Genomic DNA, 23,853 nt, shown 5'->3' on the forward strand with positions numbered 1-23,853 from the left:
GCCTTTGAAGATTCCGGAGGAAGTGGTGTGATCAGACAGCGTGGAAGCTCTGAGCCCTTTCCCCATACCTTATCTTATGTATCTCTTCCATCCGGCTCTTCCTAAGTTGTATCTTTTCACAGTAAACCAGTGACATAGTAAGTTTGTCTGAGTTCTGTGAGCCACTCTAGAAAATTAATCAAACACAAGGAGGGGTGACTACGTGGCTCAGTCAGTTGGGTGTCTGACTCTTGGTTTCTGCTCAGATCATGATTGAGCCCCATGTGAGGCTCTGTGCTTGGCGTGGAGTCTGCTTGGGATTCCCTCTCTGCCCACCTGTGCCCTCTCTCTCTCTAAAATAAATAAAAATAAAATCTTGAAAAAAAAAATGCAAGGAGGAGGTGATGGAGACCCGTGATCTATATCTTGTTGGTCAGAAGCACAGGTGACAAGCTGGACTTGCTAATGGCATCTGAATTGGTGGGGGGAGGGGCCGTCTTATAGGACTGAGCCCTTCACCTCCAAGATTTAATGTTGTCTCCGGATAGACAGTGCTGCAATTGAGTTGAATTCTTAAATACCTCAAATACCATCCTCTCCCTCTCCACGCCCCCCACATTGAAACTGGGTGTAGGAACCCAAAGTAGACTGTGAAATATTTAAGTCTTTCATGAAAATAAACCACAAACAAATGAAACTGTTACTCCAAAACTGGGTTTGCCTCTTGGTGGATGTCCAGCCAAAGACACAACCAAACCAAAGAATAGGAAAAGAAGGGTTTCATTTGCAGTGAGTGAAGGAGAACAGCAGGGACATGTCCTACAGCAGCGTCTCCTTGAACAACAAAACTAGAGAAGTTTGAAGCTAAGGGTGCACACATATTCACGAAGGGGCTCATGCAATGGGGAATTCAGCATAGACCTGGGGCAAAAGTCTTCTAATGAGACAGATTCCAGGTCTCAGCTGATTGAAGCCTCCTGGACTGTCAAGGGTGAGTGTCATTGATTCTCTGGCTCCAACTGGCCCTTTATTTGATGGCTTAAAGGGGTTGAAATCCTACAAACATAACTAAAAAGTGTGCATTGTTAGGCCAGTCTTTACTTTTGAACCAGCACTGGGAGTTTTATCACTGATTTATTGTCCCTGCTATGAGTAGGGACATAGGAGGATATGATTATCTTCCACTCTGATAGTGGCTGTTCTTACATTCTTTTTTTTTTTTAAAGATTTTATTTATTTATTTGACAGAGAGAGATCACAAGGAGGCAGAGAGACAGGCAGAGAAAGAGGAGGAAGCAGGCTCCCTGCTCAGGGAGATGTGGGGCTCGATCCCAGGACCCTGAGATCATGACCTGAGCCAAAGGCAGAGGCTTAACCCACTGAGCCACCCAGGCGCCCCACATTCTTTTGTTTCCTTAAAATTATTAACCACTAGGTATATTCGTCTGCAATTTCATCATATCCCAGGGAGAACTGTAAGAAACGCACTCTGGGCAGGTGGTGCCATTAGGCTACATCACAAGATGGCAGGGTGGTGGGGGAGGGGGGACTCCATTGACTTTTCTTATGTCAAGAAAGGTCTGTCTCCTCTTTTTTTTCCCAGGGGACTCCTAGCTCTTTCTCCTTGCAAAATCACCATGACAATAAGGGCCCTGACTTTTCTTCTCCCTAACTGACCTCCTAGGAAGTGGAGTGGGATGAGGTTGCACAGGAAAGGAGACCGGATACATAGCAAGGTTTTTCCTAGAAGCAGAAAGGACCAGAGGCAAGAATCGGAGAGCTAGAGACATAACTGCAATTCTGCATCATGCTTTAAAAAAAATCCAAGAAAGACTGAATTTCCTGCCCAGAGCAATTCTGTACTGTATAATAGTAGCATGTTTGTTGGCAGCTAGACTGTATAGGTTTTTTTTTAGGGAGCTCATCACCAGATTAGGCACTTGGATCAACACTGATTTTTCCATGAATGATCACTGAAGTTTTTAAGTCAGGTTTTGTTCACATAATTTAAGTAACATCTCTCCCTTTTAGACCAATCACGACTGTTTTGAGTTCATTTTCAAAAATTAATGACTTAAGTAACTACACTCATGTCTTTAACATAGAAACTAAGATGTCATGTGATCTAAAAAAAAAAAACCAATCATACTACTCTTGAGAGTCTTAATGAAAATGATTTAAAAAATTTGTTAATGACTTTGGAAATTTTAAGTAGAATATCTGGATGTTAGAGTTACAGGTAGCTCAGGTTTACTCCATCCAGCCAAAACTCGATAGCCAAAATATCAATGATATCAGCAGCAATTTCTGGGTTGTACTGAAATCTCAGGATTGAGTAGAGAGAATGACCGTGTAATTTTGTTAATATCACACACTGACATAGAGGACCAAGAAAGCTTCTAGAGAGAAATCACCAGAATGACTAAGTAGATGAAGGGATTATTCCAGAACGGACTCAACAGAATTGTACTTGACAGAAAGAGCCTTAGAGGACTTTTGATTTCAATTAACTAAATCATAAGGGTTGTTAACTAAGACAATCGTCACTACCATTTACTGGTCGGTCGTCCGGTGAGCCAAGCATCCTGCAAGTAATGTAATTTATATTACTTAGGCTGCAAATAACAGAATCTATTTCTGGGTAAGATGAGCAGACCTGGATATTTGGGGAAGGAATTCAGGTGGTCTGCAGTGGAGTGGAGAAAGCTGGTGAGACAGCGAAACTGAAGGGACCCCATTTTGGAAAGTCTCCTTCTCTGCTGTTTTTCTGCAATGGCCTACTGATGCTCTTTGCTTCCCCCTCGCATCTGAGTAAACCAGGGAAGCTATATTCCCACTCTAAGGAGGAGGCATGAAAGTTAATCATTCTCCGAGTTTCATCCTAGGTCTCCAGATACCTGAAGACGTCTACGAAGAACTTAATCCTGAGCATGTTCTAGGACATTAGCTTCAAGCAAACCACAGTCACGCATGCGGCAATACGCCCTGCCTTTGGTGATGTATGGAGCAACACCTATTTTTGGCCTGACATTGGCCTTTGATCCGACCCTACCCTGGATTTCTGGAGGAACACGCACCCTACCCTCTTTTGATTATAAATCTCTAACCCCAAGTGAGGGGGAGACTCGCTTTTCCCTTCCGAGTCTCCCAGATACTCTGTCTGCTCTGCTCTGTCACTCACGGTATTCAATAAACTCTGCTCTCTCTCCCTCCTGGTATTTGATTTCTATCCTGCATGACGCTGAGGATCTTTGTGGCTCATCCTGGGGGACCCTTCTCTGGGTCCTTGGATCTGACCTCCTTACCTCACCATTGAACTCAAACTGAAAACTGGCAGGGGGTGCCTGGCTGGCTCAGCTGGGAAGAGCGTGACTCTTGATTTCGGGGTCATGAACTTGAGCCCCATATTGGGCGTAGAGATTACTTGAATGAATGAATGAATATTTTTAAAAAAACAAACACAAACTAAAAACTGGCAGGACAGAAAGGGGACTAGGGAGCTAAGGCAGCTGGCAAGCAGATATTTCAGAGCGAGTCGTCCTTTGGATTCAGCAGCTTCTAATTGGTCAACCTGGATCAAGTGGTCACATCTTAGCGGCCAAAGGGAGGGACCACCTGCTCCTATCAGTTTCCTTATTGGGGGTGGGGCCATATCCAACCACCACCCCGTACAGTAGAGAATTTCGCCTTAATCGGGTTATTCAGGTTGAGGGCCACAAAATTAAGATAAAATAAGATAGATAAGCTTCCCTTGAAGGCTGCCCCTTCAAGGACCCAGTAGCCTCATAACAATTTTTCCTATATTAAAAAACAAGAAACAAGAAACAAAAAACAAAACTACTTGCAACCAAAATAGTACCAATTCAACTGAGAATGGTCTATGAAGCCCACCCATGAGTACCACCGCAGTCCTATGTTAAAAAAAAAAAAGAAGCTCAAATTGGAGCCATTTGTTACCCCCCACACCCCCCCAACCAGCAAGCCAGACTTAATTTCCTATTTCAACTTATCCCAGGAATGTGACCTTTTAACTGTCAACCTGAAATTCCTACCAGCAGTAGTGAGGTCATCTGCATGATAAAAACCAAGCCTTTGGTTCCGCTCCAAAAAAAGCTGGCCTGGCCTGAAGCAATCCCCTTTTGTTTGCTATTAAAGTTCTTGCCCCGCCTATAAAAAAAAAAAAAAAACCTGCCTATAAAACCTACCTTTGGTGCATCTCCTCCCAGTGCCTCATTGTCTTGAGTGGCTGCTTGGCGGTGCTGCTGGGTTTCTGGATCGCTTAATAAACCAATCAGACCTTCCGATGTACTCCGTTAAATTTTGTTTTTCAACAGGTAGATCCTGGCTTAGGCACACAGTGCGGACCCAGACCGACAGTATGCCAAAACTCCAATGGTTTCCCCCTCTGTCGCTGGAAAAATCTAACCATTTCGTAAAGGTGAGGTCTAGGTGAGCAACAAAGTAGAAGAGGTAGGTACACTTGGAGTTTGGGGCAGTATTCCAACAATTTATTTGTGACTTCAAGACAATGTGGGAGCTAGTCTGTGCATGTGTGTATATGTGTGTATGTGCGTGTGTGTCCTGTGTCCCCGCCCATGTTCATGCATTTCGGCCAACCAACCAAGCCATTGATTAGAACAAATCCCAGTTGTTGGAGCTTACACATCGAATTCAGCATCTCCAGCCTGTAAGCCCATATCAGAATTATTCTGCAGCTCATCTTTTCCCCCCAAGGCTTAACTTTTAAATTGGACTTGCCTCTCAAGGCCTGCTGGGACCCTAGTATTCATGGGTATGGATGCCCAGCATAGAAATGGCTCCTTCTTCAAAGAGAATGCCCTTAGGCCTTCAAGCAAGGAAAAACAGCCTCATCAAACTTGGGGAGGGAGGGCTGCTTTTCCTGGGGTTTAGTGGGAGAATTACTGAGGGTTGGGAGCTCCTCTCCCTCTAAATTCTCACATACCCCCCCCTCCCTCTTGGGAGCCCACTCTTAACAATAACCCATCTTATACAAAAGTCACTTGGTGATGCTGTGAATTCAACAGACATTGCTTTGGTAATCCACGGGATCAAAGTTCGCTTTTGGTTTTCAGCTGCAATAGATAAGAGATTACTCAGCTGCACTCATCCAAAGTCCCCGATTTCTGAGTTTTGAGCAAAAACGGGAAGATACGGGAACGTTGTTCTATTTCTGCACATGACCACCCGTAGTCCACGAATCCCTCATGCTCTTGTAAGTACAGAATTTGATGTGTTCATACGATAATTGCTAAACATTTCTTTATGGCCTTTTTCTCTTCCATACCGTTAGCTTTAAGCTTCTTCCCCCTCTCACCCCGCCTCACTGCTAACTGATGTGATTTCATTGCTTAGCTTGAAACCGCAAGCCCTTCTAACCTCTGATGAAAGGAATCTCAAGAAAAATAAGGAGATAAATGTTCACCTTTTTGCTTCAGCTGTAGAAAAGCAGATAGGATTTTGTACAATGATGCTGTATGTGCAAATGTATTTTCTTAACAAAGGAGTCTTTACAACACTCAGACTTGAGATGGTTTCAGCGGGCTGGGTGTTACCTTTCACTTCTAAAGAAGCCGCAATTGTCTTTGTTACTTTAATTATTTGCTGCCTGAATATAAGATACAGAGCCGCATCTTCACTTATAAAGGCTGCAAGTACGTGTGAGGTTTCTTTGAGAAAACCAGGAGACTTATTGATACTTCTCTCTTTGTCCTGCATGCATGGATGCTGGAAAAATTAATACATAAAACTTTTGACTCTGTTGGAGCTCTTGTTTAAACAAAGTATTCCAGACAATTTCAATAAAATAGTTTATTGATTGGCCTGTAGCAGTGAACGCTCACTAGTCCTCCGGTGGGCACTGCGTGGATTGAATTAACTGCATGACTGACTGATATTGTAACAGAGGAAAAGAAATATACATTTGGTCTTCAACCCATTTCTGGCAGGGAGCTCCTCCAACTCCTGGAATTAACTAAATGAGGAGAGAGATAAAGGCGTGTTTTGTTATGTTAAGAGGAGGCTTTTGGACAGCACCTAAAAATGGGACTGGTTGCCCAGAGAACCCACCTGATCTCTGGGGGTTGGAACTTTTAGGGAAGGGGAGAGAGGCTGGAGGGCCAATCATTTGCTAATGGCCAATGATTTAATCAATCATGCCTTTATAGTGACAGAGCTCCTGGAGGTGACTGGAGAGCAGTGCCCCTGGAGAGGGCATGGAAGCTTCATGCTCTTTTCCTGGACTTCACCCTCTGTATCTCTTCCTTGGTTACTGTTACTGAGTTACATCCTTTTATAATAAACCAGTGGGTGAGCGGTGCCTCTGAGTTCCATGAGCTACTCTAGCCAATCAATCAAACCTGAGGAGGAGGTCCTGGGAACCTCTAATTTCCAGCCAGTTGGTTAGAAGCATAAGTAACAACCGGAGCTTGCGATGGGCATTTGAAATGGGGGAGGGGCAGCCTTGTGAGACTGAGCCCTAACCTGTGGGGTCTCCAGGTATCTAGTGTCAGAATTGAGGTGGATTGTAGGATATCCCTCCCCTTTTTTTTTTAAGATTTTTATTTTATTTTTTAAAAGATTTTATTTATTTAAAAATTTATTTATTTATTAAAATTTATTTTATTTACTTAAAAATAAATAAATGAGAGAGCGAGCGAGAGAGCACAAGCAGGGGGGAGGGACAGAGGGAGAGGGAGAAGCAGACTCCCCACTGAGCAGGAAGCAGAGGACACAGGGCCCTTGGGATCATGACCTGAGCAAAAAGCTTAACCGGCTGAGCCACTCAGGCACCCCAGGATACCCATTTGGTGTCAGAGACTTGCTCCACACTGTGGGGGAGTCAAGTGTAAGGGCCAATGTGCCACTCTAGCTTACTGATTATTTTAAATTAAACATTATTTAAGAATCAGCCAATGTAAGAAGAATACCCTGAACTCCCTGTGTCTCCTTGAAAGCAGGAAGTAAATCTCCGATGTGAAATGTAGCCTCCTTGTACCAGGAGGTAAAGAGACACCCCCTCTCACCAGAGAGGGAATTGAGAGCCAAGAGGCTGTATAAATGAGCCTTGTTACTTTTTACTGATTTACTACCCCAGCCCAAACGCTGTTTAGAATTCCTTAGTAAGTGAAACACCCAAATGTGAGTTTCCTTTGTCCTGTCAATTCCTCACAAATTTATCGTCTCTTGTCTACAGAGCATAGAAACTGCCTGCCTTGGTCATTTTTTTAGGTCATAATTTCATTATTGGATCTCTGTGCACATGTAATTAAACTCCCCCCCCTCCTGTTAATCTACTTGGGTCGATTTAATTCTTGCATCAGCTAGAAGACCTTGAAGGATAAAAGAAAATTTTTCCTCCCCAACATCCTCATGTTAGATCCAGAAATGTAAAAGACTACCATATGCCTTAATCTGCCAGATTCTCACAGCGCCGGTTAATCCAGAACCAATCACAGATTATTCCCTTTTCCCTATTGGTCTCCTCTTGCCCACAACTTACTCACTAGGACCAGTTTCTGTCCCAGTGAGCATTGCCAATATTAGATAAAGAGTTAAAAATTTTTTTAAAATTTATTTTTATTTATTTATTTAAAGATTTTATTTATTTGACAGAGAGAGACACAGCAGAGAGGGAATACAAGCAGGGGAGTGGGAGAGGGAGAAGCAGGCTTCCCGCCGAGCAGGGAACCCAATATGGGGCTGGATCCCAGAACACTGAGATCATGACCTAAGCTGAAGGCAGAGGTTCAACCCACTGAGCCACTCAGGCGCCCCTGATTTTTTTTTTTAAGATTTTATTTATTTATTTGACAGACAGAGATCACAAGTAGGCAGAGAGGCAGGTGGTGTTGGGGGGGCGGGGGGGGGGGGGGGGGGGGAGCAGACTCCCTGCTGAGCAGAGAGCCAGATGCGGGGCTCTATCCCAGGACCCTGGGATCATGACCTGAGCCCAGGGCAGAGGCTTAACCCACTGAGCTACCCAGGAGCCCCTAGATAAATGATTTTATTGGAAGGTTATTGCACAGCTCACAGGAAAAGCAGACTCAGAATAAATGTGGAAATTAAAGGAAGCTATGAAGGTAAACCATAATCAAGGCCATGTCTTGGAAAGAATCTGGTGGATAGGATGCCCCTGTGGGTACTGTCATCCCTGGAAAGCCGCTGTTGTTGCCCCCAGTTTCCAATTCTACCATGGCCACCACGAGCAATCTCAAGTTGACCTGGGTGTCTGCTTTGCCCTCTGAGATTCCAAAGTCCTTGATGGGAACATTTAATTAGCTCAGCCTAGGTCATATGCTTTTGCCTTAGCTGCCAGAGTGAATGGAAAGGGAATATCATCCCTCTGATAGATACTGTATATTTCTTATATTTTATGGCTGTCTAGTACCCTTTGATCACCCTGTGATCGCTAAGTAATCCCCCACTTCCCCCATAGGTCTCATTGTCCCAAGGCAGAAATCAGAAAAATTATTTCTTCAGGTTCCTTTGCAGCCTTGGCCCAGAGATGTGACCTTAGCGCCACATCAATAGGGGACAATAGAGGAAACAGGTTTTGTGTGGAGTGTCCACATTTTGTAGGGTTGCTGGTTGCAAGGGCAAGCTCCCCATGCAGAAGTGGCGTTCAAGTCAAGGCAAAAAGTTGAGCCCGTAATGGGATCCAAGCTCTCACATCTAGAACTCAGAGGCAGAACAACAATTTCTTCATGGCGCCAGCTCCCCAGCAAGGTTTTGGAGTCAATTTTTATACCGAGCCCCTTTGTTCAGCCCTCCAATAATCTGTAAATTATCCCTCTTCTGCTTTGTCATTCAGGGTCACTTAACACTGATCACAATCAGGATCCCTAGCTAGTAATATAACCCTCTTCAATTTCCACATTTAAAGTCAGGACCTCACTCTTACCAAGATTAAAATAACAAGATTTTCCCTCCCAGTTAAGTGGTATTTTGAGGAGTCTGCCTGGCTCAGTAGAGTATGGGACTCTTGATCCTGGGGTTGTGAGTTCGTCCCACATTGGGCATAGAGCTCACTTTTTTAAAAAAGTGGCATTCGGACTCTGGGAAGCGAAAGAGAAAAAAACAAAGACATTAATGTTCCAACATTCACAAGAATCCCTAAATTTGCTCTTACTACCCCCGTTTTAGAAATGAAATAAATGGAGTCTCAGAGTAAGCAGCTTGGGTAAAGCCAGCCACACAGGCAGTTATGTGGCAAGGCTGAACCCGTCAGGCCCTGGTGGCTAGGGAACATTCCAAGCCAGAGTTTTCTAAGTCCTATTTTCCACTGGGACATACCTTTTTGTTAACAGTAAAAACACAACACGGCACAAAAGTCAACAAATCCATTCCTCCAGAGAAAGGACATGATGCCTCATAGCACATTGTGTGAACTTACTAGAAAGGGGCATTCTCTAGGAAGATTCCAGAAGGCGACCAAACTGTGTGTTCACCAAGTTTCATAGCAAGCAGGGGTGGGCTTTTTTTGGGCTTTTTGGGCTTCGTCTTGAGTGCAGCAACATGTTGGTGTCCTGGGCAAGTCCCTTAACCTCTCTCAGCTTCATTTTGGTCATTTGAACAGTGGGGATAATAGAACCCTTTGTTCTAAGGGTTGACAGATAAAATACATCTCAAGCACTTACGCAGTGCAGTGTCTGACATACATTAAGTACTCAACAAGTGTTGGCTATTATCCTTGGGTGACCTTTGTTAAAGACAGAGGCATTGCACAGAGGAGCCGGTCAGCTAAGGGTTCGGAGGGAGGCCTGTGATGTTGTTGGAGCCTCACGTTGGTCCAACCTGAGTCTACCAGAGTGAATCAAGGCTGAATTGTTTTATTTTTTCCCCAGGGAGATAATAACATCCACCCTTCCTAATTCACAGAGTCATTAAGCGGACAAAATAAGATAATGTATGTATAAAAAAAGCACTGGAAAAAAAAAGTTAAGTGCCATAAAGTTGCAAGGTATTGTTGTCCTTGTGGCTGTTAGTGTTTTTGGAAAGCTTTTACCCTGGGTAATAAGATATGCCCTTGAAAGCCCTTTAAATATGTAAGGTCTAAGTGTGTGACCAAAAAAAAAAAAAAAAAAAAAGTTTAAGGGATTGAAATTAGTCTGGGAAAAGGAAAAGCTGAACAGGATGATTTAATTATTCTTTGTAACTTGAATATTGTCTCCACAAGAAGGGCTATGACCAAATTATCTGGTTCCTACCAAGGTCTACATAACAGGAAATTAGTTTCAAGTGCTACTGGAAGAGATCAGGTTTTGATTCTAAGGAACACTTCCAGAGATTGTATTGGAAGGATTAAAGATGTCTCATGTAAATGCTGTTAGGGTAACAGTTGAGGTTGAGGTTTTCCAGAATGAGGAGGGCAGTTGATTGCTCTGAACAAAAGAAGGCCCGGTGGTTTATACAACAAGATCACAGCTTTTAGTCAAAAGATGAGGTGGAAGGGACATGAGTTCCCCAAAAATGGGAGCTGGAGCCACTCAAATGATCGGAGGTGATCCCAGCAAAGCCACAATTATTGTAAGTCCATCCCATTACTACTGGGGAAGGGGAATGCAGTGATAGGCTGAGATGGAATATTGCAAACCTACTCAGTGTAGAGTCAAGGAAATATCGACCGTTTCCAAAGAACCTCCCTGCTTAGGACAAGATGTTTCCAGAATATGGTCGAAGAACAGGCAACATGCGAAGGTTCAGGAGGCCTTCCAGCATGGATTAGGAAGAGGTGAAGGGACCAGGCAGACCATCACAAAGCGTAAATCTGGGTTACCCTGCATCTCTTTAACACAGGCCAGAGTGGAAGACACAGTGATAGAATAGATTTTCTGGAGAAAATCCCAGAACCGTGTTGAGTTGGATCAGCACTCATTCATGTTCTCCATTTGTTTGTCTCTGTTGATTGTCTCAAATGCCCTCAACAGCTGTTCATGTCCTAGTCTTCTCTTCAAGACGGCCCTTCCTGCTCACCAAGGTGCAGGCACACTGGCTGGTCTTTCCGTCCCTTATGCACACCAAGTCTTCCTACCTCATTGCTTTGAACATTCTGTTCCCTCTACCTGGAATACTTTTATCCCTCTCTTTTTAACCTGGAATATTCTCTGTCCTCACTCATTGCCTAAATTACTCCTACTTCAGGTCCCCCTAAATGCCCCTTCCTTGGAAAGGCCAACTAGAACTCCGGCTTTGGTCTTTTTTTTCCTGTACCTCCTCTGTGGACTCTGTAGAATTTCCCCCAGTTAACAATTTTGAATGTATTTGTGTTTGTCTGCTTAAGGTCTGTCTCTCCAACTAGATCGTAGGCTCCATAAGAGAAGGGATATATCTATTCTGCTCACTTTTGCCATCAGGCTAGAAATGCAGGCCCTCAAAAAATCCCGGTTGAATACATGAGTTTTGCAATAAACCAAAATGTCTGGAGACATTTTCCACCAGCTTTCAGCATGTCATTTATGTTGGGCAGGAAAGAGTTAACTCATAACCACATTAGTATCTGTGGGAACCTGAGTCCAAAGCCACAATTGCTTTAGGTTAATCTGGTTGGCTTTGGTTTGGCCAACCTGCCCAGCAAGTTATATTTTTTTATGCTTAGTTGAAGTGGACAGTTGTTCCCAGGAGAATCAGTATCTGAATGTCCCACTCTCACTTAACACAGCCGGCTCCGGCCGGAAAACCAAAGTATATATTTTTCACTAAAATTCTAACATTTGAGAAATCCTTCAGAAGGTGATGCTTGTACACAAAGGCCCTATAACCAGACCCAAAAAAGCAGTAAGTTGTGATCGTCTCTCACGAGCACGAAAAAGCTTTAGCCGATCTTACATTGCCTTTTGCAACTTTTTGCAACACAAGAACATGGAAAAGTGGGCCTGTCAATTGAGTTATTATTTGTACCAACCACATGGCTGCTGGTGGGGATGAAGCAGCTCAGTCATGGCCACCTTCATTGGACCAACACAGAAGCAGCAGGAACTTGAAAGGCAGGGATAGACCCTTCAGCCCAACTCCCACCCCCTGCCTTTTGAATGAGAAGCACTAGGTCTCAAGTAACCAGAGACTGGTTTGCCTCACAAGCAAAGCAGGATAGGGAAGCTCTGCAAGGGGAAGAATCGGGAATGCTAGTTTTGAGTATCAGAGAGCCAGGTGGCAGGGAGAGAGGAGATGCGTCCTCAGATAAGCAAGCCACATAAGACGCAACTTGGCTGTGGGATGGACGGGGCAGGGAGACATTGGGTCAGGAATTGTTTGTGCGTATCAATCTCTGTCCAGCTGTGGATCCGGAAAACAGTTCAAAACCACCACCCTGAGCATTGAGCTAAGGGGAATCCATCACCAGTGTATTGGTAAACACGGGCTCGATGGATTTGTTCTTACTTGAGGATAATGAGCAGGAAACAACCACCATAGGAAGCCAGTGAGAAACACTGCAGAATCAGAGAACGGGAAGAACATCCTGAAGACCTAAGGAAAGAAGGATTCTCTCAAGATGATTTACTATAGGAAATAAAGTAGTGCTTTAGAATCTGCTTAACATCTATAAAACTAGAGCAGGAAGGCCAAGATGTCAAGACAAAGAAAATGAAATTAAAAGGGAGACAGGTGATATAAATAAAAATTGTAAGGAGAATAAAAAATGAAGTACAAATAGAAAAATGAAAGTCTACAATGAGGCAGTAGAGAGCAGAACTGAGTATATGGAAATGTGGGTCAATGCCAGGGAGGACGGAGCAGGGTAGCCTTCTCAGAAGGCATATATAAATAATCAGGGGTTAAAAACCAGGAGAGGGTGGATGGCATCGCTATTCAGTGATACATACAGGCAGATACAGGAAATTAACATGCACCTTTGTCCACTTCCTCCCCAGCCCTTAGCCAGGGTTATGAGCAACCTTTAAAAGGCCCCTGCAGCTTTGTTCTAGTGGCTCAGAAATGTGTCCCCACGTTCATCCCTTAGCCTGTGCTATGACCTCCTTAATTTTTCCTAGTGCTCACACTTTGCAGATGCAATATGGTATGCTGGTTAAGAGTTCAGGCTCTAGAAATAAGCTGCCTGTGTCTGGAATCCAGTCTTACTGTTACTGTGTGAACCTTGTAAGTTATCTGATTTCTTTTGTCCTCATGATCTCATCTGCAACATGGTCACAAGGATGATAATAACTGTAATTACCTTAGAAGGCTTAGTAGAACTAAATGAGCTAATGCACAAAAGTGTTTTGAACAGTGCTAAGTGGATTGCAAATCCATGGCAAAGCATCATTCAAATCTTCTGCATTGTCCCAGGTTTCTTCCTCTCTACTGAAACGGATTGATCTTTCAGGATTGATCTACTTCGTTTGACAATTTCAAGGGATGCTCTGGACTTTGGGTTTTCCCTTGGAGTCCGTGGAGTTTTGTGGATACTCCGTAAACCCCAGTCTGTGGTTGGTATCCCAGATCCCCACAGAGGGGAGTCCAACTAGAATTACAAATATTTTGGGTAAGGAACTAGAATAAATAAGACAATAGTAAATGTAAGTAAGAAATATGCTCAGATTCCTTACTTACATGTAAGAAATGTAGGGATGGGGAAAGGCTAGTTTAAGGAAGTTGCAGATAGTTGTGTGGGTTTTGCAATATTCCAGGTGAAAGTTAAAGGTCTGAGCTAAGGTAATAAGGAACAGTTCAGATGAAGCATTTGAAGATGCTCCAAGGGGGCGATGAACAAGTTAGTGACTGAGGATAAACCGTGGATGAAGTAAGTCAAAGTTAAGAATTTAACTCATCACCTTTTAATATTTTTCTTTCCTCCTTCCACTTGGCTATGAGCCACTAAGAGAGTTAAGACCTGTCTTTATTTGTATTAAAATCCTCAGTGGTCAGCATGGTAACTGACACACAGCAGGGATTCAGACACTATTTGTTAAATAAATTCTAGACCCAAATTAGCTTTCCAGGCTCTGATCTCTCAAATAATTGTGTCAGCTTAACCCATCACACCTTCTATTTAACATCTTTGTTGTTTCTCACAGCTTGGAACTCATTCCCTCTGTAGACGGTCAAATCTTGCCAAGGCTTCAATGTCCAATAAGAACCTCCTGCTTTTAGAAGTCTTCCAGAGGCCAGAGAGAGTGTGGTGATCTCTCTCATCCAGATTCATAGCACTGCTTGTCCTCACTGGAGCTTTCAAGAATACTCAAGGACATCTCTTTGGATTTATCTCATTTTTGCAGAGTCATTTGGCCCTTCACAGTGAATGCTTTGTCCCCTGAATTAGATTTGGAGATTCTCAAACGCAGGAACACATCCATTGTTCCTTCTGCTTGCTCTCCCCACTATGCCCACCTCACTGAGTGCATAGCAGAGTAGTACTGTATGCATAGTAGCTACCCAATAAACCATGGGGCACATGATTCTAAACACTAATTACATTTTTAATCTTCTTAAGCAAGTAATTTTTAAAACTATGGTTTTAAGTTGAGAAATCCTTGACTTTCTAGCAGGACTGGGCAAAACACTAACAGAAACAGCTCTTGTCTGGCTTCCAGACATGCCCTATTTGGCCGTGAGAGAGACCCATGAGAGCCCTGGGTTTGGGAGTTTTACTGGGTCACCGTGAGTTGCCCCGTCCAAACAGAGGTCATCAATTCAAACCCACTGGTTCTGTGACTCCAGCATATTCAAACCCAAACCTACAGAGATAAAAGTGAAAGGTCCAGTTGCCATGGGGAAGAATGGGGCTGTTATAGGAACTTTCAGCCATGGTCAATTCTCAAGTCAGGTTCTTGCCGAAATGCAGATCTGTCAAGGTCAAAGCGAAGGTTCTAGAGGCAGGCTCTAGCTCCCATGATAAAAATGCTGGCAGAAACTCTGGGGTAGGGGTGAAGATGGTGAAAGTGCTAGCCGAAGAGGCTGGGTCTTCACTCCAGACCCTGCAGGAGGTTGGAATGATAAATAGATCCTTGTGCAAAGGGAAGTTGTAGGTGGGCAGATTAACCACATGTGACAGATGGAGACAGTGTGAGACCTGCAGGTTCTAGGTCAGTTCACACCAAGCATCAAATCGCAAATGATTTCCAAAAGAAATTTCACTCTGGAAGAGAGGGGGCTCCTTGTATCCTTGTAGGATCAGCTGTTGTCACATCCAGGAACAGGGAGGATGAGAATTGATAAGTCTGAGTGTTTGAGCAGCAAGCCCTTTACCTATATTGGTTAGGATGTTTTTGGATGCAAGAAAGAGAAACCACAACAAAAACTTGCACAATAGGTGAACTTATTGGCTCATGTAAATGAGGAATTCATGGGATATGTCAGGGTTGCTCCTAGAGAAGGCCCTATTAGTTGGTACCTAAGAGTCACGTCTTCCCCTTCTTCGCTAACAAACCCAACAGTGTTCCATCCCCAAAAGGGGAATCATGACTAGCCCAAGTCAATCCTAAGGGAGAAACCTAATAAAAGACAAAATATTTTTTGCCTTTTTCTTATTACTCTGGATGCTGGTTTGAGAACATGGTGTTTAGGGCAACTATAGCCATTCTGTGACCACGAGGAAACATGTAAAGCCAACAATGAAAATGGCAGAATAGCAGACTAGAGAGAAAGATCTTAGGACCTTGATGAAATCATGGAGCTGCTGTATCAAACATGGACCTGTCTACTTTGAGATTTCTCATTATGAGATATTATTACTTAAAGTCTTACTACCTGGGTATTTTGTTACTTGCTGTCCAAAGCAATCCTAATTGATACAGATTGATTTTTTTCTCTCTCTGTGCGTTGCTGTTCTCAGTGTCCTTTTATGTGTTGCGGCAGCCAAACGGTCGCAGTCATCCTAAAGTTTGTATCAGTAGACCTCACAGGCCAGAGGTGACAGAACACTTAGGAGTCCAGCATCCCAGATGAAAGTCCTGAGAGTCGACTTGATTGGACCAACCTAGGCTGTGTACTCAGCCTTGAATCAATGATGGTGATCAGGATATGGAATACATTGATTAGCTTTGGCCCTTCATGTCTACTGTTGGAACTGGGGATAGGTCAGGTTCAAAATAAAATCTGAATTCTTTTAGCCAATGTCAGGGCCTTGCTCATATCCCCTAGGCCCACCTGGGTGATCATCTCCATCTTTGATGGACAGTTTCCATACGCTAAAGGTTTCCTATCTTAAGCACCTACATTTCTTTGCTGTGGATATTCTCTGGTCATGGGAGCATGGTAGAAGGCTAGGACTGACCGATTCCCAGGAGCAATGCTCAACAGATGAAGGGTTTTGATGGATAATTACTTCTCTAGGTTTTCTTACCCTTACTGGGACAATCCTGAGTTATGTTCTAATCTCTGCTGTCCAACGCAGGAGCTAAAAACCACATGGGGCTATTTACAATTAAATCAATTAACATTAAATAAAATTAAAAATTCATTTCCTAAGTCAGACCAGCCTCATTTCAAGTAAACAATAGCCACTAGTGGCTACAATATTGGACAGTTCAAACATATAGCTCTACCATCATACAGGTCTTTTGGACAGTGCTATTCTACACCTTCTCTGAATGTCATCACAACTAAGCACCCATGACCACTTATTAATTTACCCTTATTGGCCTCTTGCCCTTTCTCGTTTCATTCCCTCACATCTTCACTGGGTTTCTTGGAATCAACTTCCAAATAAGTGTCTTGCTCCCAAATCTTTGTCTCAGTGTTTACTTTCTGGGGAACCCTACTAGCATCATAGTCTTGGGAATAGGAATGAGAGGATGGGATATTGTTGTTACCGACAAATGTCTTTTACATCCCGGCTACTCGAAGTGTGGTCCCTGGACAGGAATTTGTCAGAAAATCAGCATCTCACACTCTGCCCCAGACCTACAGAATCTGTATCTGCATTTTAAGAAGATTCCCAGGTCGTAGGTATGCACACTGAGGTTTGAGATGTCCTGCTCTATGGGTCTCTTAGATTGGGGGCGGGGGAGTGGGGAGCTGGGAAAACAACTGAGAAAATTTACCCACACAACTGTGACTGCCATTTAAACAGGGTTTTTGTGGGGGTTGTTTGGGCCTAAAAATTCAAAAAAAGTATATTTCATCATTTTTTATTTCAATACTTTGATGCCCTTTACCAATGCTTGAAAAAAATATATATGTTATATATAATATAATTTTAGTTCCTTTTTTTTGCCTTGGGTCTTCTGGCCCACTAACTTGAGGTCTCTTTTTCTTCCTAGACGGCAGGACCTCAGGATAAAAGCTCACTCTGACCTTTACATTGACCTCTTCAGCACTGATTTTCTCTTTCTGTCTCCACAAGGCCTTCCCAGTTAAGCACTTCATCATAAGGTGATCAGGGAGCTATGTACCTGACAAGGTTTTTACTCTGATGGGCTTTCACATCCAGGAAGTGAATAAAACCTTTCTTCTAAAAACAATGGGATTCTCTATCTACAGCCAAATTTATTCTAATTAGCTGGCTCTGAGGTTTGCGGTGGCAAGTCTGCCGGAAGTTAATAATGCTATTTTGGGAATACCTGGATGTTGCCTCTTAATGAACATGATGATAGGAACATAAACTATTTTTCATTCCTCTAAGAAAGACTTTATCCCTAGTCCTCATCTCACGTCTCAATTCTAGACTTGCTTTGCTTTTAGTTAAATTATGTTCAAATCAAATTTTCATTAGTGTTAATTCAGTGGCTTTTATAATGTTCTTTAATTCTTCAGCTAGCAAGTGGCTTGTTTCCTGCTTAGATCTGATGGAGGCATTTTATTTTGCTCAGAAATATCTTTTGGTGATTGGCCTGAATGACAGAGGGACGTTTCACACCACGCACTTCCATTTTCACTTGAAATGCGTCTGGATAGAACATCTTTTGCGGATATTTCTCCAGCATTGGTTGAAGGGTAACTAGCCTGCTCTCTATCTGTGCAACCTGAATGCTGTTTGATTCTTGACCCTTCAGAGGACATCATAACCTTATTTACTGATAAGATGTGGGAAAATCATGTGACTGCTAAGGCTTCTGAAACCTTGAAAATTTGTTTGCTAGATACTGAAGTCTGCAAAACAATCTGAGCAACTTTAAGTACAATCAGACCTGATGTTCAGTTGTTTCTACAAATATAACATTACTATTTAAAATATTGAACTCCTGGGGCACCTGGGTGGCTCAGTGGGTTAAGCCTCTGCCTTTGGCTCAGGTCAAGATCCCGGGGTCCTGGGATTGAGCCCTGAGCCCGGCTCTCTGCTCAGCAGGGAGCCTGCCGCCTGCACCCCCCTGCCCCACCCCCGGTCTACTTGTGATCTCTGTCTGTCAAATAAATAAATAAAATCTTTAAAATAAAATAAAATAAAATAAAATATTGAACTCCTTCCATACTGGCTGTTAAGTGTCCCCCACAGTAAGTCCCCCAATTCTCCCACACCCTGCCCCTCTGCCTCAGCTGCTATAACCCTTTCCCAAAACCATTCCTTCCTCCCACCACCATTTCACTGGAACCCAGCATCAAAGAATTAGTACTTGGCCTGCCAGGCCCCCCAAACCCTGCTCTAGGGCTGATTCCCCATGTCTGACTTGACTTCCCCTAAGTTGGCCGGCAGGCGCCCTGTGTTAGAGGCTGTGTAGTTTTCCGATCGCCCCCGTGAGGATTCTTTGCTTTGCCTATGTAGCACCTGAACAACGTTCAAAACATTCAGAAAACAGCTGTGAAATCTTAGAAAGGAGGTTCTATTTGGAACAGTAAAAGTAATTGAGTTGACTTTAAGATTGTAAGAGTATCAGGCCACCTTCCTCTGGGTAAGCATAATATTCTTTATTATTATTATGATTTTTTGGAGGCAAGACAAGAATTGGGAAAAGGGGACTCCGGCCTTTTATTTTCTAATTTTAAAAATATTTTATTTTATATGCTGGGTGGGGGGTGGGGGGACTCTGGTATTTTAAAACGTAAAGCCCAATCTGCCTCCGGAATTTGCATCATGTTCTTACTCCATTCCAGTTCCTTGAGGTTCACAGAAAATGAGACTGGGAAAAGCGGTGGTGAGAGCAGGTTTCCCGACTTCCTCTTTGAGATGCCTTTAGGGCCCCCTAGTGGCTATTTTAAGACAGGTTTTTTTGTTTGTTTTTTGTTTTTTTTTGTTTTGTTTTGTTTTCTTTAAGGATTAGGTCTCCTGGACCTAAAAAAAAAGACCTTTCTGAATTTCTCCTATGACACGTGCAATAACTGTGTGAAGAGGTTGGTTTAGAGGGCTCAGTATTTTTTCAGTCTTTAACAAAAGCATTGCACAATCTTTAGAAATAACAGATATATCACCTTAACATATTTTATTCTGCATTCTTCATACTATATTATGTCATAGCTGAAATCCTTTTAAGACATTTATAACCTGGTTTGTGTCAGAGGGCTATAATTCATAGGTAAGTACATCTTACCTTAGGCTACACACACACACACACATCCATCCCATTGGTGGGGCAAAGGGATACTTTTTATTTGGGGCTTCATATGATATTAACTAACAGAAGGGCTCGTTTGTGGAAGAGTTCACTCTAACAACATTCCTATCATTTAGAACATTAGATATGCCACTGAGTTCAAAACACTGCAATACTGAACTGATAATGCAAAGCTTTATGCATTTAAGGTGACTTTTGACTGATGCAAGTAATTTTTGTGAGATCCTCTAATAATGAAATATGTCTTCAATGTATCTTATTGACCACAGTGAATATTGCTCCCTCTCAATGGTCATATTTTTCTTTCTAAAATCCAATCTAGACAATGCACTACACTTGGGTAATTATAATGGAGATGTTTCTTTACTAAGGCTTATCTTTTAGTTTATTTTTTTATATGATTTCATTATTTCTCCTTTGCTTGTAAATTTCAGGTCTCCCTCCGCTTCCTCAGTCACGTTACCATTATTAATATGCTAATGTGTTGTAATAATGCATTTTACACCCCTAATGAAGTTGAAGCAAAGCAATGAATAAAAAGCAAGCCCAAATTCTTGCTTTAACTTTACCCGGTTCCAGGGCGGGGGTTGGAGTAGGGGAGGAGGAAGAGTAGGATGGACAGTCGACCCGCAAAAAATAAAAAATGATCCCCTTGTTTTCAGTGCGTTCTAGAACAGAGCTGCACGTCAGAGGGAGAACGGAGCAGCGTTCGAGCTAAAAGGATTGGCATTAAACTTTGACACTTGAATGGTCTCTAGGATATTAGATTATATTTTATCATACAACGTTCTTCTCCGACTCGGTAGTGACATCAAAACCAGATACGATCTCCTATCCCTGCAAACGTGAAGGATGAGACTCATCCCCGCGGAGATAAGGCAGCAGGACCCCAGCTTCACAGCGAACTTATCCTGAAGCTCCAGGGCAAACGTTTTTTACTTCTTCGCCGGGGACGCCGCTGTGTAACTGCTACCTTCTTTTTGCATTCTCCTCTGCTCAGTCTGTGGCTGCGATTAGGTAAACAGCGCTCCGGAGCTGGGGGAGACCCGGCGGTGGTGCACGAGGAGTGGGGGTGGGGCACTGGGGCGGGGGGTCGTTGCCTAAAGAGGCTGGAGGGAAGTAGGGTATGGCGGAAGGGTCCCGGTTGGGTCGAGCTGAAGGCGGAGAGCGGGGTTACTTGGCGGGAGCCAGGTCCCAAGCGGAGTGGGGGACCAAACCTCCGAAACCCTTGGTCCCCCAGCCTGACCTCTGGGGAGTGTGGTCTGAACCGCAGCCCTAGCTCGGCGCCCTTTCATTATGCAGCACCCTACCTCCCCTCCTCGCACTTTCTCTGGGCTGTTGCATCGTTTCCCTGCCCCTTCCAAGAGTAAGGTGGGCCTCCCTTTGCTTCATCTAAGCCCTAGGGCCGAGAGAGAGAAGCGCGCGGAGGCGAGGCTGGGACCCGGTGCCCGTCGGGCCGGGGAGGGGTGGGGACCCGGGGTGGGGGGGGGGGGAAGGGGACCCCAGAAGCCCTGGGACGAGCTGAGGAAAAACACGGGAGCTGGATCCCGCGCCGGAGCTCCGGTCTCCCAGTCAGAGTTGCCCATCCTTCTGTGTCCTCCTCCTCTCCCGGCCTGTTCTCCCCTCCTTTGGGTTTTTCTCTCCAGGCCTCCTCCTTCCATTCCACGGTCACACCCCCGCCCCCCTTGCCCAGCCGATTTCACCCACTCTTTCCGTAGCTTCTATAGCTTCAGAGGACTCTCGGCGCCCCACTCTCGGCTTTAGGGCTTGGGAGGCTGGAAGTCCATTCAATGGGATGTCGCGCGCGGGGCTCGTGTGCCAGGAAGAAGAGCAAGAATGAAATCAGAACGGGGAGGGGCGTGTTGTGCGTGCAGGGGTGTGTGTGTGTGTGTGTGTGTGTGTGCGCGCGCGCGCGCGGGGCGGGGTGGGGTGGTGGTGGTGGTGGCAAAGAAATGCAGTTTTCCCGAAAGAACCGGGAGCCTTGGACCGGATTCTTGGATACAGAGCCGCAAATAATGCTGTCAAAGCCCTTCATCGTGGCTCCTCGCAGCCTCAGGCTTCCCCATACCCTGCCCACCTCGGAAAGAAGCGGCGAACCCGAGTAGAAGTGGAGGCGGGGAAACTTCCTACTTCCCACGACGGCGGTTTTGTACATGGGGGAGTGGACAGGCTGCACGGCCCTGCGAGCCTGCCGGCGTCTCGACAGCGGCAGCTGCGGACCCGTCCCTCTTCCCTTCCCCCTCTTTCCGCGAGGCTGGCCAAGCCCGAGGCGGCCGGGAGCGGCCGGGGTGGGGGGGAGAAGGGCGGGGAGCTCCCAGCTTGCACGCTTTCATCCGGACCCCGGCCGGGATCCCGGCTCCGGGTGTTGCTTCCACCCGCGTGCGAGCCAGCCAGAGAAGTGGAAGGGAGGAGCCTCGCGCGAGGAGGCGGAGCCCAGGCGGGGGAGGCCTCTAAGTCCGTGCGGCTGCGGCGTCTGCCATTGGCCGGCTGCGCCGTCACGGGGTGGGGGCGGGCACCGAGGCGCGCGCTGGCCCCGCCCCCGCCCGGAGCCCGACCCGGGCTCGCGGTCCCCCCCAGCTGCACAGACATGACACAGACACACAGTCACTGCAGCTGCTGAGCGAGCCCGGCGCTCTGGGCACGCGGCGGCGGGGCCAGCCCGGAGCCCGGACCCCAGCGCCCGCCCGCCCGCTGCCCCCCTTGCCGGCCCCCGCGCGGCAGCCCCCGCCTGACCGGGCGCGGGAGGCGGGGATCGCGCGCCGGCTCCGGCCAGCGGCGCCCGGCTGCCGGCGGCGGCTGCAGCAGCCGCCCAGCTCCGAGCGCCGGGCGCTCGGGGAAGCCGGCGCGTCTCGGAGGCGGCGGCGGCCGAGGCCGGCGAGCGCTCCCGGCGGCAGCGGGGCCGCCCGCCTCGGCTCCCCGCACCCACCGCTCTGCGCCCCGCCTCCGCTCCGGTGACCTTCCCGGGGCGCCTCCCCCGGCCCCCGCGCCCCCGGCCCCGCGCCCCAGGCCGGGGCGAGGCCCTCTCCAGCGCCTCCTTCCCGCGGAGCCGCGGGCGGGCGGGCGGCGCAGGCCCGGGGGGAGGGGGCGCCGCGGCCGGCTGCAGCCTCTCTACCGCCTCGCTCGGCGTCCGGCCCGGTCGGACCGCTGCTGCCCCGCCGCCGAGCGGAGACCGGGCGCCCGAAGCTGGGGGCGCGGCCGCTCTTGCCTCGCGGGGCCGGGAACGGGCAGGCCCTGCCCTGAAGGGGCGAAGCGGCGGGGAGCGCGGGAGGTGGAGCCGGCCCAGGCGGCCGCCCGGCGTCTCTCCTCAGCGCCCCCTTCCCGGACCCAGCCCGTGGCGGACGCAGGCCCCTGCCCATGCGGGGCGCCCCCGGCTCGGAAGAGTCCTTGGGGCAGGGATCAGTTCCAGGCAGCGGCGCCGGAGGGAGAGGAAGAAGGGACAGTGCTCAGCTTGAGCGGCCCGGACCCTCCTCGCAGCGTTTGGAGCCGGGGACCGCCCCGAAGTCTGCGCTTGGCACCGCCGCTTGAACTAGGGCAGCGCCTGCTGGGACCCCGACCCCGACCCGGACCCCCCGCGCCTTGTAGGAGGCGGCGGCTGTGCCGCCGCGCCACCCAGCTCTTCCGCGGTCTTCCTGTGTTTGGCGGCAGTCACGGCCAAGGTAAGAGCCCGGGGGTGCTTGAGAGCCTCCGCGGGGGGCGCCCTGGTGAGCGGCGCGGGACAAGTTCTCCGAACCTGTAGCTGGTACCCTCTGTGAGGGCACAACCCCAGCTCCTGGGTCAGGAGCCCTGGACAGGCCGGAGGGAAGTCCAGAAGGCTCTGATGTCCCCCGGACCCTTCCCAGGGACTGCCCCCCTCCTAGGCACAGAGGCTGTTAACAAGGACGAGTTTCCCGTCAACAGCGGGAGATGGTGTGCCCTCATCTCGCATCGCCCCCCCCCCCCCGACCCCCCCCCCCCACCCCGGTCCTCGCAGTTTGTGAGTTATGGGCACCTGTGTTTTGGGAGACCTGCTGTGTTTTTCCGCTGTCCCTCTTGGGTTACCCTCACCTGCCTTTCCTGGTGTGATGCTGTGAAGAAGTTTTCTTTGCTCCTTGTGGTAGAGAGTCAAGGCGATTTAGGGTGAGCGGTCAGAGCTTTCTACTTACTCTGTAGGACAGAGTGTTTGGGTGGCAGCGCTGTCTGTAGAGAGGGAACCTAAGCAGAGTGGCCGTCCTGTTAGACGAAGCTGCTTAGATGAGTGATCCCTGTATAGCGATCCAGGCGTTCGCCGCCGAAGGGTGCAGTGGCTGACTCCGCTAAGTTCCTGCATCTTTAAGTTATTTTGTTTATTGCTTTATTACCTTCTTTAACATTTCCCTTTTTAAGGAACCTCAGTCCTACAAGGCTGTCCTTGCCAGTTTGAAATTTATTAAACCTGTGAGATTTCCCTGGAACA

The 23,853-nt window shown here is 46.7% G+C and overlaps 1 protein-coding gene across 3 annotated transcripts in view; it reads left to right on the plus strand.

The window, feature by feature from the left end:
- The first annotated feature begins 20,233 nt into the window (after positions 1 to 20,233).
- LARGE1 (LARGE xylosyl- and glucuronyltransferase 1) overlaps positions 20,234 to 23,853 on the plus strand; it is a 524,421-nt gene continuing 520,801 nt past the window's right edge. For 2 of the 3 annotated variants that reach the window (XM_059402152.1, XM_059402156.1), the window contains exon 1: positions 22,454 to 23,077. The gene's annotated coding sequence lies outside the window, so the exon portion shown is untranslated. Of the gene's footprint in view, positions 20,439 to 22,453; positions 23,078 to 23,853 lie in introns of those variants that run through there. The other variant, XM_059402154.1, reaches the window with a different exon arrangement.

This window comes from Mustela nigripes, chromosome 6, assembly GCF_022355385.1.
Source record: "Mustela nigripes isolate SB6536 chromosome 6, MUSNIG.SB6536, whole genome shotgun sequence".
NCBI classification, from domain to species: domain Eukaryota; kingdom Metazoa; phylum Chordata; class Mammalia; order Carnivora; family Mustelidae; genus Mustela; species Mustela nigripes.